Source organism: Sciurus vulgaris (assembly GCF_902686455.1).
Source record: "Sciurus vulgaris genome assembly, chromosome: 17".
NCBI lineage: Eukaryota > Metazoa > Chordata > Mammalia > Rodentia > Sciuridae > Sciurus > Sciurus vulgaris.
In genome coordinates, this window is record NC_136478.1 from 44741655 (window position 1) to 44757536 (window position 15882).

The 15882-nt window shown below is 48.7% G+C and overlaps 2 long non-coding RNA genes across 3 annotated transcripts in view; one reads left to right on the forward strand and one right to left on the reverse strand.

Annotated features, from left to right (window-relative positions):
• Positions 1 to 15882, forward strand: part of LOC306648647 — a 392598-nt gene that overhangs the window by 220270 nt on the left and 156446 nt on the right. The gene's annotated exons all lie outside the window — the stretch shown is intronic.
• The window catches only part of LOC306648652, a 116372-nt gene that overhangs the window by 69541 nt on the left and 30949 nt on the right, over positions 1 to 15882 (reverse strand). The gene's annotated exons all lie outside the window — the stretch shown is intronic.

The following is a 15882-nucleotide window of genomic DNA, read 5'->3' on the forward strand; positions in this document are numbered from 1 at the left end:
GCCCACGGCCTGCAGTCAGGGATCCAGAGACCCGGAAGGTCGGGTGTGGCTCAGTCGGAGTCCAGCCTGAGACTGGTTGGTGGGGGGACCCAGACTGAGGCCCAGGCCTGAGAGCTGGGCAAGGCGGGGAGAGGTGCTGGCCAAGCGCAGGAGCCCAGGGCCAAAGTCAGAAACTCTGTCAGCCGAGGGCACGAGACAGGCTTCCCGGCTCCAGAGGAGTGGACCGTGGACTGGTCCTTCCTCAGCCTTTCCTCTCTGTTCAGAAGACAGGATGGTGCCACACTGTGGACATATGGCCAAGGAATTCGCATCCCCAGGAGTCCTGTCTCCAGCTCTCTGTTCCCAGATTCATCACTTCAACTGCCCCTGAGCTGCGCTCTCTGGGAAGCCATTTCCCACCAGCTTTAAGGTGATTTTAAAATTGTTACTGAAATTTTCTTTTTGTTCAAAGACTGGAACTCAGCAAAAGCCTTTCAGTTACTTTAACAAGGCCTGCTAAAGAATGTTCTGGAAGGAGGGAGCAAAGAACTTACAGACAATGGAGAGGGAACGCAGGGTCTTCTAAGCAGGAAGGACCCTGTGTTTCTCAGCTCCTCTTGAACGAGAGAAAACGGAAATTTTTAAAAAGCTTTTATTTATTGAGTGCTTTCCAAGTACTGGACATTAAGCCTTATATGTGCAAGTTTAGATCATATAAAACTTGTAAAGCAAACACCACAGGTCGGCGTAATCACGTAGAGTCAAACCAAGACATTTCTTCATTTCCTGCAAGTCCGTGAGATAGTTGGTAATGTCCCCATTTTACAGAGAAAAAAATGAAGTTTGAAGAGATTGAGTGACTGTGCCTCAGCCATGTAGAGAGAGAGGCAGGAAAGGATTCAGATCCAAGTCTCTCTGGCTTCACAATTTGTGCGTGAAGTTGGCATGACGTGGTGCTCATACTAAGCAAGTTGATTTTTGAGAGGGGCTCAGGATGATTCCTGACACCCAGTGACAGTTATGTAAACAAGGTTATGTGAAAATGACCTAGAAAAACTCGTCATTCCATCGCTGACTATGCACTCTATCCTGCTCATTTATTCAACATAAATCCTCCGTGTTGGACAACATTTAGGATTTGCCAGTAAGTCTGCCCATGTCCCGCATCTCCATAAACCACCCAGGGACCCAGAAGCCCTCCGAGCATCCTCCAAAGCTCACAGTCCATGGCTTCCTGTGCAAGGAACTGCCCTCAAGGCTGGTCAGCTCTGGGTCTATGTAAGATGTGGTCGCCTTCACACTGCAGGACTACAGAAAAGTGAAGATGGAAAGTTCCAGGAGAACCCATGATCCCATGTGCTCTCAGGGCAGAGCCAGCTGGTGGCCTCAGCACACCCAGAAGGCCCTGGGTCTTGGCTGGTGTGTCATGAGGTGGGCACTGGCCCCGGGCCACCCCGGCGCTGGGCCACCCCCTTTCCTTCCTGCTCTTCCAGCCCAGCTCCTCTCTGGCTCTGAGTTTCCAAGTTGGCTGGCTGGGTCACTCACTCGTTCTTCCCACGGTGACTCCAGAGGCTTCTCCTTGCCACCAGGGGCCCCTGCCCACGTGCCACCACCTTGGGGACGCCATCCTGTTGCCGGTGTTGTCTTGTACCAAAGGCACGGTCCAGGTGTATCACGCCATCTCCCTGTATCTGCTTCTACTTTGCTGCACCACCACATGTCCATCTGTACTCTCTCTCTTACCAGGGGCCTCAAGATTCTTGCTCCCCACTCTGTCCCCATGGCATAGAAAAGCCCCAAAGTAGGAGATCAGTGCCTGTTTGCTGACAGAAAAGTGCAAAGTGTGCTTGTCCTGTCTCCCAGTAGATCTGAGAAGGGGCGGAGTGAGCAGAGCCCCTTCCCGATGCCACGCGGTGGCCTTTTGTGAGCCACTGCCTGGAAAGAGGCCCAGAGAGGGCAGAGAGGAGGCAGGACCTTAAGTCTCAAAGACAGCACAGTTCCGTGGGGATGGCCCGGGAGATCCGTAGCGCCTTCCCGGCCACCTGTCCCCAGCAGGGGAGCCCACCACCTGGCAGCCTTCTGTCACCATACATCTGGCACACTCTACTGTGCTGCTGGGCACAGGTGACACCCTTGAAATGTAGCTAGTGCAGACAGGAACCACATTTAATTGGTTGAAGTTTAAATTATTTAAATTTAAGTATCCCCATGAGGCTAGGGGCCACCATATTGGACAGTGTGGCCATGACCAGCCTGTTAAGCCAAATCAGAACCAGGGCACAGTGGTCCAAAACCCAGACCTGAAGCCAGGCCACCGGGCTCCAGTTCCAACTGTGCATCTGAGCGGATTCCCTGGCTGCCCTCTGCCTCGGTTTCCTCATCTGCTGAATGGGGGCGTGGCAGTCCTCAGCCAATGGAGTCGGGGAGGACATACCTAGCTGGTATATACAGAGCTCGTAGGAGGGCACACCGGACATGGCAGATGTGAGCTCCATTCTGAACTGAGTTGTAGGGACAGTGACGATGGCTCCCCAGTTGATTTTTCATGAAGTTTCCAAATCTGTGAGCCCAGGAGTCTGGGCATGAGGGAGCATCTGTGGAGAAGGCCCCGAGGGGTTTGTGACCACAGACCAGCCGCCAATGTGGGATCCCTTTACCTGGCAGATCTGTTCCCACTGGCTCCCCAGGGGTCGCCTCACCTTGGGCACCTGGAGCAGGAGAGCCTGAGCAGGGCCTGGCTGTGTGTCCACCAGTTCCCGTCCAGGGCTGGCTTGAAGCACCAGTGGGGGGGCGGTCCAGCCTCCCCCATCATCACGGGGCTGGACTTGGCCTTGGATCTCCCAACACGTGCTGTTCACTGTCCAGGCTCCTTTCTCCACAGACCTGGAGAAGGCAGGGTGGGCCTGCCACGTGTCCACCACCTCTGCCCCCAACCCCAGATCCATCTCTCTCCTGCCTGCCCACCACCATCAGCAAGCAAAAGCAGCCACGCCCAGGCCAGCCCCAGGGCAGCGTCGCCTGCGCCTCTCCATGGAGTGGCAGCCAAGCTCTGAGCCAAGCCCCGCCTGCCCCCCAGGGATGAGAGCCATGGGCAGCCCAGGGGTTCCTCCTCACCACAGACTGTCCTCTCTGTGCTCTGGCCAGGGTCAGGGCCACATCTGGAGTAGGATGTACCTCAGGGAAGGACACAGGCTCAGGACCACCTGTGCCCCAGGCCAGCCCTGCCTCAATGCAACACGCCCCCGCTCACCAGCGCTCCTCTGACGCCAGTGCCCAGAATGACTGCCGCACCTTCCTGCCTCCAGGAAAGCAGAATTTCTAACTAAGTACAGAGAAGTGGACTCAGACACTGCTGCAAGATTTCTGTTCATCGGCAACTTTAGGGAAACAGAGCCTTGGATGAATCCAAGAAGCTTCTCCATCCTGCATTTGAGGAGGACCTTGCAACCTCTCTGGCTTTGGTGCTGGAGCCTCCATCCACTGGCCTTGGCAGGATGCATGGGGACACCAGGTCCCAGAAGAGTCGGTTGCAACCTGGCCCCCAGGCCAAGAGGATGCAGATGATTCTAGTGCTGAGTTCCAGAGAAGCCCTTGGCTCTGGCACAGGGTGGCAAGTAGCCTGCTGGATCCGACTGGCCAGGGAACAGACCAGATTCCACACTGGGGCAGTGGCCAGCTGAGCATGCCATGGAGGCAGGCAGCACATCCTGAGTGGAGCCTCCCGGGCACAGAGGACAGCTCTCAGCAGCCTGTGTCATCCAGTGTCCTGCACCATGCAGTTTCAGGATGGTGCTGGGCTGCCCTCCGCACCTTGTTAAGTTCTCCCTTTTATTAGGCTCCCTGATCTGATGATATCATGACACGTCCCATCAGCCCTTAATGAAACCATGGCTGCAGCGTTAAGCTCCCCTAAACCATGAAAGCCGGGGCTTGGCGGGGGTCATCCTGAGGGGCTGATGCACGATGAGCCAGGTCCCTGATGGATCCTGAGCAGTCACTGTGACTCTCGGAGGAGGACCAAGACTCGGAGGTGCTGGGCTACAGATAGCTTCTGGGTGCAAAGAGCAGTGAACCAGCTGGAGCCCCAGCCCTGGGCGCCTCTGGGTGTGAAGCTACCTGAGGCTTACTGCAAATGCAATTAGCTCAGAGGAAGTCACGCCAGAGTGGAGGGGTCCTAACTGGATACGACTGGCCCTTAGAGGTGGGTCATGGAAAGACCCAGGGATGCACAGGGACACCAAGTGATGACTTGCACAGTGTGCATCCTGTGGCCCCCACAGCCACAGAGCAACAAGGACCACTGGCAGCCAGTACCAGCTGGGCCTCGGCGGTGCACAGCTGGCCTGAGCCCCCAGAGCCAGCCCTGGTGATACCGTGGTCTCCAGGACAGTGAGCAGAAGCTTGGGTCGTCTTGAACACCCAGTCTGTGGAGCTTTGCCACAGTAGCCACGGAAGCTCACCCCCAGGGTTGGGTTGGACCTCCTCGAGGGGAGCCTGGGCTGGCCACGTGCAGGCAGCCTATGTCCCTCCTCTGCAGTGGCGGCTGCCAACTGGACATCAAAGGCATTTTTCTCTTTCGATTTGCTCTGTGGGGTCTCAGCACAGAGCTGGCTGTGCTGGGAAAGCCCAGGGAGATGGCTGAGCAGCGGTGCAGTGGAGGCCTCCAGGGAGACCTGGACTCCCCCAGGCTCCTCGGGTGCAGCTCTCCTTGGGTTCAGGACAGCAGTCTAGAAGGCCCTCGGGGAAATGCAGTGGGGAAGCCGCTCTCTTCCTGTTAGAGGACATCGCCTGCCTGCTCAGAGTGGCCCATGCAGCGAAGATGCGTGTGGCTTTACCAGCAAACACCCTGGGTGCCTCCATGTGAGCCTGTGCCACTTCCCCCAGAGTTGAGCCAATGGACCGGCCTCAGCAGCACCCTGAGCTTTCAAAGTAGTTATTGTATTCCCCTGGCTAAAAAAGTATTATAACACTATTAAAAAAAAATGTGTACTAAAGAAAAATTTTAATTTCCATCATCTGACTAACCAGGGGCCCAAGATTTCAGGATCCTCCCAGCTCCTCGTTTGTCACGCACAGGCAGCTCTGAAGCTCTAACTACATCTTATGATGCTCGTGTGCTCATTGGAAGTGAGATAGGAGCAAGTCAGTCATCGATGCTGCTAGTGACTCTTCACATTTTTGTTGGTGTACATCTCTCGATCTTACGAATCAGGGTTGGCCATGGTTCACTTGTGATCAACGACAAAACCTAGAGCAGAGACACAGAGGAAAACACACCTCTGCCCCAGGTGGGGGAAGCTGGGTTGGCCTAGAGGGCTGGCGAAGCCCCTCATCCACGGGGCCCATGCCCTTGTGTTTTAAGGTGCTCGGTGGGTTGTCCCACGAATGCAGCAGGTGTGTTTTAAATGATTCTCAGGCAACACATTTTCACAGTCTCTAAGGAAAATCTGCAAATCTCACTTAAGTTGTATCCATTTTAATCCAAGCTGCATTTATTTATTTATTAAAGTGGTTGATCGTTGTATGGTTCAGGCATCAAAAGACAAAAAGGGCCACTAGTGAGCTCCCCAGTCCCTCCTGCGTGTGCCCGAGCCCCTCCTTGAGGCTTAGCCTCCTCCCCAGGCTCCACTCCAAGAATTCAGTCACCAATTGACAGGCTTCACATGCCTCCAGATGTCACCAGAGGCTGTCAGGAAGGATCTCTGTCTCAGGCATTTTTGCCATGGCTTCCAAAAGTATACCCGTATTTGGGTATAAGCTGGTGGTTGCTGCCTTCAATCTCCCTTTGAGTTGCGCTGACAGCTGATGAGTGACGTTTCCTGCTAAGTTCAAGGTGCATCTCATACCACCCTCCATCAGCCTATAGCCCTCTGCTGAGCATGTGGAAGTGGCTCAGCCTGCAGGCCCTTCAGCTGCTCCTGACCAGCGACCTCAGATAACAGTCTGTGAGACCTTGTGGGGAGAGAAAGCCCAGGGGCTCCGGGCCCTGGGCGTGGGGTGCCCCCAGTCCTGCTCACAGCACCTAAGCACTCCCTTCCTGAACCTCAGGAGTGCCAGGTGAGGCTCCTGCCTCTGCGGCCACTCTGCTCTGCAGGTTGCTCACCTGGCTAGACTGCAGGGCCCACAGCTGTTCTGCTGCGCCGTCCGCCGGGCCCCCAGGCAGGCTCCTCTCGAGCATCTGTGCACACTGCCAACTTGGCCAGGAGCTTCTTTTTCTACAGTCGTCACTGCTCTCTTGCCCCACAACACTGCCCAGAAGGAAGCCCTGTCCCTGTCAGCTGTCACTCCCTGCTGCCCCTCCAGCCCCGATGACCACTCACCAGCATCTCTGTGAATCCACCTGGGCTAGACATCCCACAGAAATGGATCATGCAGGACGTGGCCTTCGGTGTCTTGGAGAGGGTGATCCTGGGTTGCCGTCTTCCAAGAGCAGGACACGAAAGGCCTGAGGGGTGAGGGAGGACCGATGGGCCTGGGCACCCGAGGGAGCTGTCAGGAGCAAGGGGCTCACGCTCGAGGCCGCGCCTGGCTCTGTGTAGGCCTCAGGAACCACAGCCTCCTGAGCATCGCTGGCCGTCTGCAGGGCAGGAAGGAGCTGAGGCCCTCGTGGGAGCCCTGACGCCACCACCCCAAGCCCTCCAGGGCTCCCCGCCCCACGCTGGACTGCGTGGCTGGAGCGGCAGCAGGACCTCCCCTCCTGGCGTCCAGGCTGGTTGGCGCTGGTCTGGTGCTCGGTCCTTCAAGCATCAGGCTCCTCCCCCGCTGGATTCCTCGGTCTACACCTGTGCAAAGTCCCCTCCAGGTCACGCAGTGACGTTCAGGAGCAGCTCTCAGTAGCCCCCGACATGAGCCGTCTCCCGAGTCCATGGCTCACCCCCATTCTTTATCCAAGAGGGAGGACTCTCCTCCCGCGGTGGCAGGGTCCCCAGCAGATGCCAGAGCTGGCCGCCGTGGACAAGAGCCCCTTGGACACAGATGGACCACAGGGCAGAGAGGGCCAGGGCCTTGGTTTGTTGGTCCCTCGGTTTCCCTCTGTTCTGCCATGTTGCCTCTGATGCTTTCAATGCTTGGAGAGCAATGAGTGGACGCTGTGTCCCCAGCCACAGAAATGGATCAGGTGCTCAAGGGGCCGCGTGCTACCTGAGGTGCTCTGAGGTGCTGTGTCTGATGTTGCGAGCCAGGCCCTGGGGACCTGGAGTCCAAGGGCAGGTGCTTCCTCTCCTTGACACCTCCCCCTGCTGCTCCTCACCTGGTGGCCCTGCTTCCTGGGAGCAGACAAGGGCAGTGAGTAGGAATCAGGTCCCCTGCCTGGCATCAGGCCGGCCTCCATCTGCCTCTAGCCTGGGCCTCCTTCTCTGGAAGGGGCCACTCCTCAGGTGCTGATCCAGCTCTGATGTCAGGGCAGAGCCCAGGGGCTGACTCGCCCTAGGATGCCCTCGCTGTGGTGTCAGAGGTCAGAGGGCACAGCATGGGATTTAAACCCGTCCTCAGCTCTCAGGTCTGCGGCATCTGCAGTGTGAGTTAAAAGGTCAGCAGGGCAGGGTCCAGTCACAGACCACATGGGCAGCCTCCCTCCCAACTAGGCAGTTCTGACTTTGTCACTGAAGTGACGTGGTGATTGTGGTTTCTGAGGGTCTCAATGTATCTGCACCATTTTAAATAAAAGCAGCTGGCTTGGGGGAAGGAAAAGAGTTGTTTTACTACCAAAATCTCCAAAGTTCTTGTCCCAGGAAATCAGTGACCCCTGTAGTGGGGCATTTGGGATGCAGGGTCACACCGGGTGGGAAAATGGGATCAGCATCTGTTACCAAGAAAGCCTGGCGGAGGGACACCAATTGGTAGCAACTAGAGGTGGATCAGATAGGTAGGGAGCCCGGATCCCCTGGGCGTACGTACATGTCCTCTCCGGAGGCAAGCCTGTTACCCTGTGGCTGCCTATCAGCTGCCCCCATCGTGACCTGGCCTGCAGTCTGGAGGTGTTGCAGCCACAGACGACTCCACTGACCCTCAGCTGTGAGTGGGTTGGGGAGCACACGCTTCCTCCAGCTGTCTGGAGCACTGCAAACCCACGGCCTGCGGGGACTAGGGGAGCCCAGGGTGGCCGGCCCTAAGGAGCAGCTTCATCCAAGGCCCAGAGGGGATCCTGGCTCACGGGGTCAGATCTTCTGGGTGTATCAAGAGCCGCAGGCCATCTGGGTTTATGGGGCCATGTCCTCATAAACACTGAGGGCCACCACAAGCCCGTGGCAGTTGAGGACTCCCAGAAGCAAGATGCCCGTGGCTTCTCTCTACTCACGGGCCACACCCCTCTCCTCCTGTGAAGGGACGGCCTTGGTGCTGGGCAAATGCAGACCTGGGGTCCCTCACTGGCTGTGAGGTGGGCCCCTGGACTGACGGCTACGCACCTCGCACGGCCTGTGCTCCTGCCCGGGGCTCTCCCTGCACCCCATCAAAGCAAGCAGCATGTCAGGTCAGGAGACTGGTTTGCTGGCAAGTTGTGAGTGTGTGTTCAAGACGAGTCGCCCCGTGTGACCACGGCGTGACCATGAGTTGGCCGATTCCCGCAGACGATTTTACTACTATACTCTATGACTCACCAACTGCTCTCCAAGGAATATACCCAACTGATCTGCAGCCATTCAAACACAAAGCAACAAGTACAAGAAGGCTCGTAGCATCACTACTCATGACAGCCCAGGGAAGGAAACAATTCTAATGCCTGTCAAAAGTAAAATGGGGGTGGGGCTGTAGCTCAGTGGTAGAGCACTTACCCAGCATGAATAAGGCACTGGGTTTGATCCTTAGCACCACATAAAAATAAATAAAATAAAAGACCATCTATAACTAAAAAATATTTTAAATAAAGAGGAAAATAAATACATACAAGTGGTATATTCATGCACTGGAACACTATTTAGCAATGAGGATAAACTGAAATGTTTCTACAAACAATAGTATGGACGGCTCTCACAGACAAAGTTGAACAAAAGAACCAAGCAACAGGGTACACACACTGCATGATTCCATCTACACATCAATCCAAAAAGAACCAAAACTGATATATAGTGATTATTTTGGGGGAGCTACTGGTCGTACAGAAGGTCCAAGGTGACTTCTAGGTTGCAGGTAATGTTTTTATTACTGGATCTGGGTACTTATATAGCTGTTCCCTTTGTGACCCTTCACTTAAGCCACACAGTTCCAACTGTATTGGTTTATTTGATTGCATTATCATGTACAGACTTGTTTGTACACATAAATCTAATAAAATTTACTTGGGGAGAAACACACATAATGGAAACAACAATATAAGCAGGAGTTATGATCTTGAAGATGCTAAATCTGTAGCCTCCAATTCACAATAAATATATAATAAACATGAATGTCTATACGTCAACTACCAAAGCTACATATTTCAGACTGGAGATGTAGCTTAATGGTAGATTGTTTTCCCAGCATGCACGGCATCCTGAGCTAGATACTCAGCGTTACAAAAACAAGTAAGCAAGCAAGCAAGCAAAACAAACAATAAGCATAAGTTACAGGTTATAAAAGAAAGTTGCATCGATCATACAGGATTTTAATACACATCTCCATCCAAGACAAGTGCAAAACAATTAAGTAAACACAGGCTGAGCATCTATTAGGTCACAAAAAGAAAGATCATGAAATGCCAAATTTAAAAAACCACAACACAGCAAAATTATATTGCATAGAGTTGCTTGGAAGATGGTGGATTAGAAGAAGGGCTCTGAATTTCAACAGTGGACAGTAAAATCACAGAGGCTCAGAAATTCAGGTTCTTTGAACATAGAAAAATAATGTGTTAGAGATGTGCCAGCTTTGGCAGTCAGCAAGGCCTGTTCCCTGCAGAAGGGAGGGGTAACACAGGCATAAAAAGAAAATATCTGGCACGAGAGACCTATGGCACAGACAGGAATAGCCAGGGAGGCTGATCTTAACTGACTGGAGACAGTGTGCCAGCTGATCGGAAAGTGCTCTGAATCTCCCGGCTAGCAAGCAGCACTGAGGCGGGAGCCATTCTGAAGAGCCCTCATGGCAACTCTGGGCGGCAAGACTGCAGTTCATAATAATGTTGTGGCCTATCCCACAAATGTCTGTCATGAGGTCTCAGTGTGTGCCCAGTGTGACTGAAAAACCAGAGGATTGTGCCCGGGGGATCCAGACTGAGCATTAGTGATGGGAGAGAGGCTTGTGTTTCTTCGTTGATGGCCACTCGTTCAGAGTGGGGCAAAGTCAGGAACTGATCCAGCAGGCCAGGTTTACCCTCCCGGTCTGATCCTGGGAAGTCAGCCGAGATTGGCATCTTCCCAGTAACAGGGAATGGGATCGAATCTCTGGAGTAAATGTCACCCTACAAAGTTCCAAAGCATGGTCAGAACTAAATCCCAGCAGCTGGAATTTTTCACTTAGAACTCTGCATTAGCCTTGCTCTGGGAGCACACTGACCTAGTCTGTCCAGATAAACTCCAGTTGTCAGTACTCCCTGCTCTGCCCTACTTTATACTGTGAGACAAGAGCCAAGAGCTCCTACAAGCAGCTCTGGTCCAGGCCACATCAGCTGGCATTTGGGTTAGAAACACAAAGAGGTCAGATTTAACCACACCAAGCCCTTGAAATAGGGGTACAGACCCCAAAAAGAAACAGCAGGAAGGGCACAAAGGCAGTGAACATCTATCCTTGTCAATAGTTTGGACTGTGGCAGAAACCAGTTCTTCATTTTTCATTAGGAATCATATTCTGGGGGCTGGGGTTGTGGCTCAGTGGTACAACACTTGCCTAGCATGTGTGAGGCACTGGGTTCAATTCTCAGCACTGCATATAAATAAATGAACAAAATGAAGGTACATCAACATTTTTCTTTCTAGTGTTTGTTAGTTAGCTTTGGAGTGATATCACTTTGGAGTGATAGAGGTTTTTTTTTTTTTTTTTAATTGTTTTAGTTGTAGATGGACACAATACCTTTACTTTTTTTATTTTTGTGTGGTGCTGAGGATTGGACCCAGTACCTCACACATGCTAGGCAAGTGCTCTACCACTGAGCTACAACCTCAGCCATGATAGTTTGTTTAGTGGGTTTGGGTTTGTTTCAATTTTTTTAAGGGTTCTTACCCTTTTTGGGGGGCAGGGGTACCAGGGATTGAACTGAGGTACACTCAACCACTGAGTTATATCCACAGCCCTATTTTGTATTTTATTTAGAGTCAGGGTCTCACTGAGTTGCTTAGCAGCCTCAATTTAAATATATATATATATGTATAAATATATATATATATATATATTTTAGTTGTAGATAGATACAATGCCTTTATTTTTTTCACTTATTTTTATGTGGTGCTGAGGATCAAACTCAGTGCCTCACACATGCTAGGCAAGCGCTCTACCACTGAGCCTCCACCCCAGCCCCAGCAGCCTCACTTTTGCTGAAGCTGGCTTTGAACTCAACACCTTCCTACCTCAGCCTCCTGAGCTACTGGGGTTACAGGCATGTGCCACCTCACCCAGCTTACCTTTGTTTTGTTTCTCTTGTTCTTCCTTTTCTTCCCCCTCTAATAGGCAAATTGTATTGAGAGCGATGACGGAATGGAAGAGCAATGACTGAGGTTGGGGGTCTCTGATGACCCCATGGCAGTGGTGTACCTGGTACCTGGGAATGTTTCTGTGCAAGGGTACGGGATGCCTAGTTGCTATGGTAACGCCCTGCCTGAGGAAGATCTGTGCAAGGAGTCTTACCAGCTTCAACCTTGATCTCAGGCACACAGCTCCCAGGGACAGAGGAGTTCTCATGCTAGACAACCACAATGGTTCACCAGCTCCGCTACTCCTGAGCCTTTGGGCTCAACAGTGACTGTAAACAATGGGCCTCCCTGAGCTCCATACAAAGTTCCTAACAGTGCACACTGCAGCTGTGGAAAAGCTGCAAAGATGTGTCTAGTTCTGTAACTTTCCTGAGGACAAAGAATAATGCTTGCAAGACTTTAACCTGATAATGAGACATATGAAAAGATTGCTGGAGTAACTCTTTAGTAGATCAGCTTCTCCATTTGAGAGCAGCACTTCACCTGATCCCAGCTTTATCTTCAAAATCTGTGTGTATGTCTTTATTTTCAAATCCCCCATCGCCCCTCACTGGAACTGCTAGTTTGGCCTCACTGGTGCAGCAGTTCCCTCTTCTTCTGTTTTATTACTTTAGTTATTTTTCACTTCTCCTTTATAGCTATCTCTGCTCTCTCTCTGACTTCCCCTCTGTTCATTTTTTAAGTATTTCAAGCTTTCTCTTGTCTTCCTATTTCATTTTCTTTTCACTTAAGGAACCATAATTTTACTATCTTTTAGAAATATTTAGAATGTGTCATTCTTGCCTCCCACCACTCAGGTCGTTAACACTGGAAGGCATAGTTGACACCTGCTATTTAATGCTAGATTTAGTTCATGGCTGCCTACTATTGTTGCTAATCCTAAATGCTGGCCTCCACCATAACCTTTTGTTTGGCAGTTAGTTTTAGAGATATCATAGTAGACACCCAACATTTATTTTAAGGCTGGATTTTGGTCACTCTATTATTGCTATTGCTTGCTTCCCTTTTTGCTAAGAAGGGTTAGAAGTGATTGGGACAAGACCCTGGTGCTGAGCTACACCCATGTCTCAGCTAAGTGACAATGAACCTCACTCCATGTATGAACTAACTTCACTTAAGCTCCAATAATTTCACATATTGTGAAAACCCCACATCAATGACCAAGCCCCCAAGTAGGAAATGCTAGAGGGGGACCTTGGGTCCCACTCCTAGATGACTACTCATACAACAAAATAGAATTCCCAAGATGATAGCCCAGAGGAACCCATAGTATTGCAGCAGCTCTTCATGAGTGAATTAAATCAGCAGTTCTACAACAGCAAACTGAACAGCACTGGAGGTTGAAATCAACACTCACATTATGCTGAGCCTAGGTGTTGAAGTTAAAAGACACCCAAAGACAAGACTTATTACCAAATTATTATCAAAGGAACACACTTACAAGAGGAAGAGGAATCCATATGTATAGATGCACAAGTTTGAGATCTCTAAAAACATGAGAAAACAGGCAAGCGCCAATTTTAAAATCCTCTGACAAAGGAAACCTCAGATATGAAGTGGATAAATTTCCAAAGAGACTATAAAAATTGATTATTAAAATTTTCAATGAGCTAAAAGAAGATCTAAGGAATGAATTAATTGAGCAAATGAGATGAAAGAACTTTTTTTTCCCATATTTTTACTGGCGTATTACGATTGTACATAATGGGATTCACTGTTACATATTCATATGTGCACGTGATATAACAACATGATTTGGCCAATATCATCTCCCAGTATTTCTCTTTTCCCTTCCTGCCTCCCTTCTCCTGGTCCTTATCTCCCTTTGATGTGAAAGACCAATTTGGTAAAGAAGTAGAGAGAGTGAAAACAAACCAATCAGAATTCCTGGAAATAAAAGACACAGTGAATCAAATAAAAAATTCACTTGAACATATCACCAACAGATTGAATTATGTAAAAAACAGAACTTCAGACATTGGAAACAGTATATGAACTGGAACAGGTGATATGAAATAAAGGAAAAAAATTAAAGATCACAATCAGAGTACACAAGATCACTGGGACAATATCAAGAGATAATACTTCTGTGAAATTGGGATAGCAGAGAGGATGAAGATACCAGTTAATGGCACTAAGAATCTCCTCAGTGAGGTCTGAGGATGTGGCTCAGTGGTTAAGCACCACTGGGTTCAATCCCCAGTACAAAACAAGAGAGAGAGAATCTTCTCAGTGAAATAACACAATTTTTTAAAAAAAACTATAGAAATGAGATGGACAACCATGTACAACCTCAGATAACAAGATCAAAAAAGAATTTCTCCAAGACACATCACAATTAAAATGCCTAACTTAGAGAATAAGAAAAAAAGACAATTAAAAGCTGTAAGAGAAAAACAGCAGTTCACATTTACAGATAAACCAATAAGGCTCACTTTTGACTTCTCAACTCAAAAGAAATAGAAAAGAACCAAAGTAATGCCACTTTGTTCTGACCTGACTCCATTGTATGCTTGCTTATAATGTTTTCTTTTCAGCCTCCTGAAGCTGCATCTATGTTGACAGTACAGTGGGACCTTCCTGAGTCCCTATGGCCCTGATGTATAACAAAATGACTGTGAAATGTATAATCAAAACAATTCTCCATATAATCAAAATATCTTTTTCAATATACATGTGCCTCAGTTGTTTTTGTGGGCTTTGCCTTACTACCAACATTCAGGTGCCGGGAAATCTTCGAGACATTAGCCTGCTCCCAGCCGCTTGGCATGTTCATTAAAGGTCATTTTCTTCCCTTTCAATTTGGCTCGCCATGCGTGGTGGTTTGTAATATTCACACATTCCATAACACAGACTGTAAAATGAAGGATGGTGTGGAGTGAGATATTCCAAGTTCTGAAAGAAAACAACTGTCAGCCAAGATAGCTACATCCAGCAAAGCCATGTTTCAAAAGTGAAGAATAAATAAAGACTTTTCATGATAAGGATAAACTAAAAGAATCCATGACCACTAAACTAACACTACAAAAAATAGTTAATAGTTAACAGGAGAACTCAAAAAAACCCAGAGCTTGCAAATGAATGTGCCCTAGAAGAGAAAGTAAATAAGTGAAATTAAGACCAAATTAAACACAGAAAACAAAACAAAATGCTATAAAATATCAAACATTTATCCATAATAACACTGAATGAGACAAGCACGGTGCCACATGCCTGTAATCCCAGAGATTTGGGAAGCTGAGGCAGGAAGATTACAAATTCAAGGCAAGCCTAAGCAACTTAGATTCTGTCTCAAAATAAAAAATAAAAAGGATTAGGGACATGGTTCTGTGAGCAAGCACCTTTGGATTCAATCCCTAGTACCAAAATAACAATAACAACACTGAATGTAAATGCCTCAACTCTCCAATTAAAAGACATAGATTAATGGAATTAATTAAAAAAACAAGATCCAACTATCTGCTGTTTAGACTCACCTCATAGGCAAAAGCATCCACAGGCTGAAAGTAAAAGAATGAAAAAAGAAAAGACATGCAAATAGTTAGAAAACAAGCAGGAATACCTATTATTCTGAAAAAATGATATTTAAGCAAAAATCAATCAAACGAGATAAAGGAGGTCACTTAAATATGGATAAAGAGAACAATCCAACAGGAAGATATAATGGCAATAAATATTTATGCCCTAATGCTGGTGCACCTGATTACATATGACTCTTATTTACATTAAATTCTGGACAGAACCCGATACAATAATACTAAGTGACTTCAACACACCCCTCTCACCAACAGACAAGTCATCCAGACATAAAATTAACAAAGATACTTTTGACCTAAATAATACTATAAATCAAATGGACATAACAGACCTCTATAAAATTTCATCCAAAAAACAGCTGAATTCATGTTGTCCTAAGCAGCTCATGTAACATTTTTCAACACAGAACACATTCTAGGTCACAATATAAGTCTTAGCAAATACAATAAATGAATTCATATTGAGCATTATTGAATATAATGCTCTTTTAAATCAGAAATGGACCCAGAAAAAATAGGGAGGGAAATTTAAAAATTCTTAGAACCAAATGAGAATAGTGGTGCAGCATACCAAAACCCCTGGGATACTATTAAGACAGTGTTAAGAGGAAAGATTCCAGCGGTAAGTGCCTATATTAAAAAGTAAGATTCCCAAATAATCAATCTAAAGCTACATCTCAAGGTCCTGAAAAGCAGGAGAAAACTAATTTCAAAACCAGTAGAAGACAGAAAATAACTAAGATCAGAGTTAAAATTAATGAAATTGA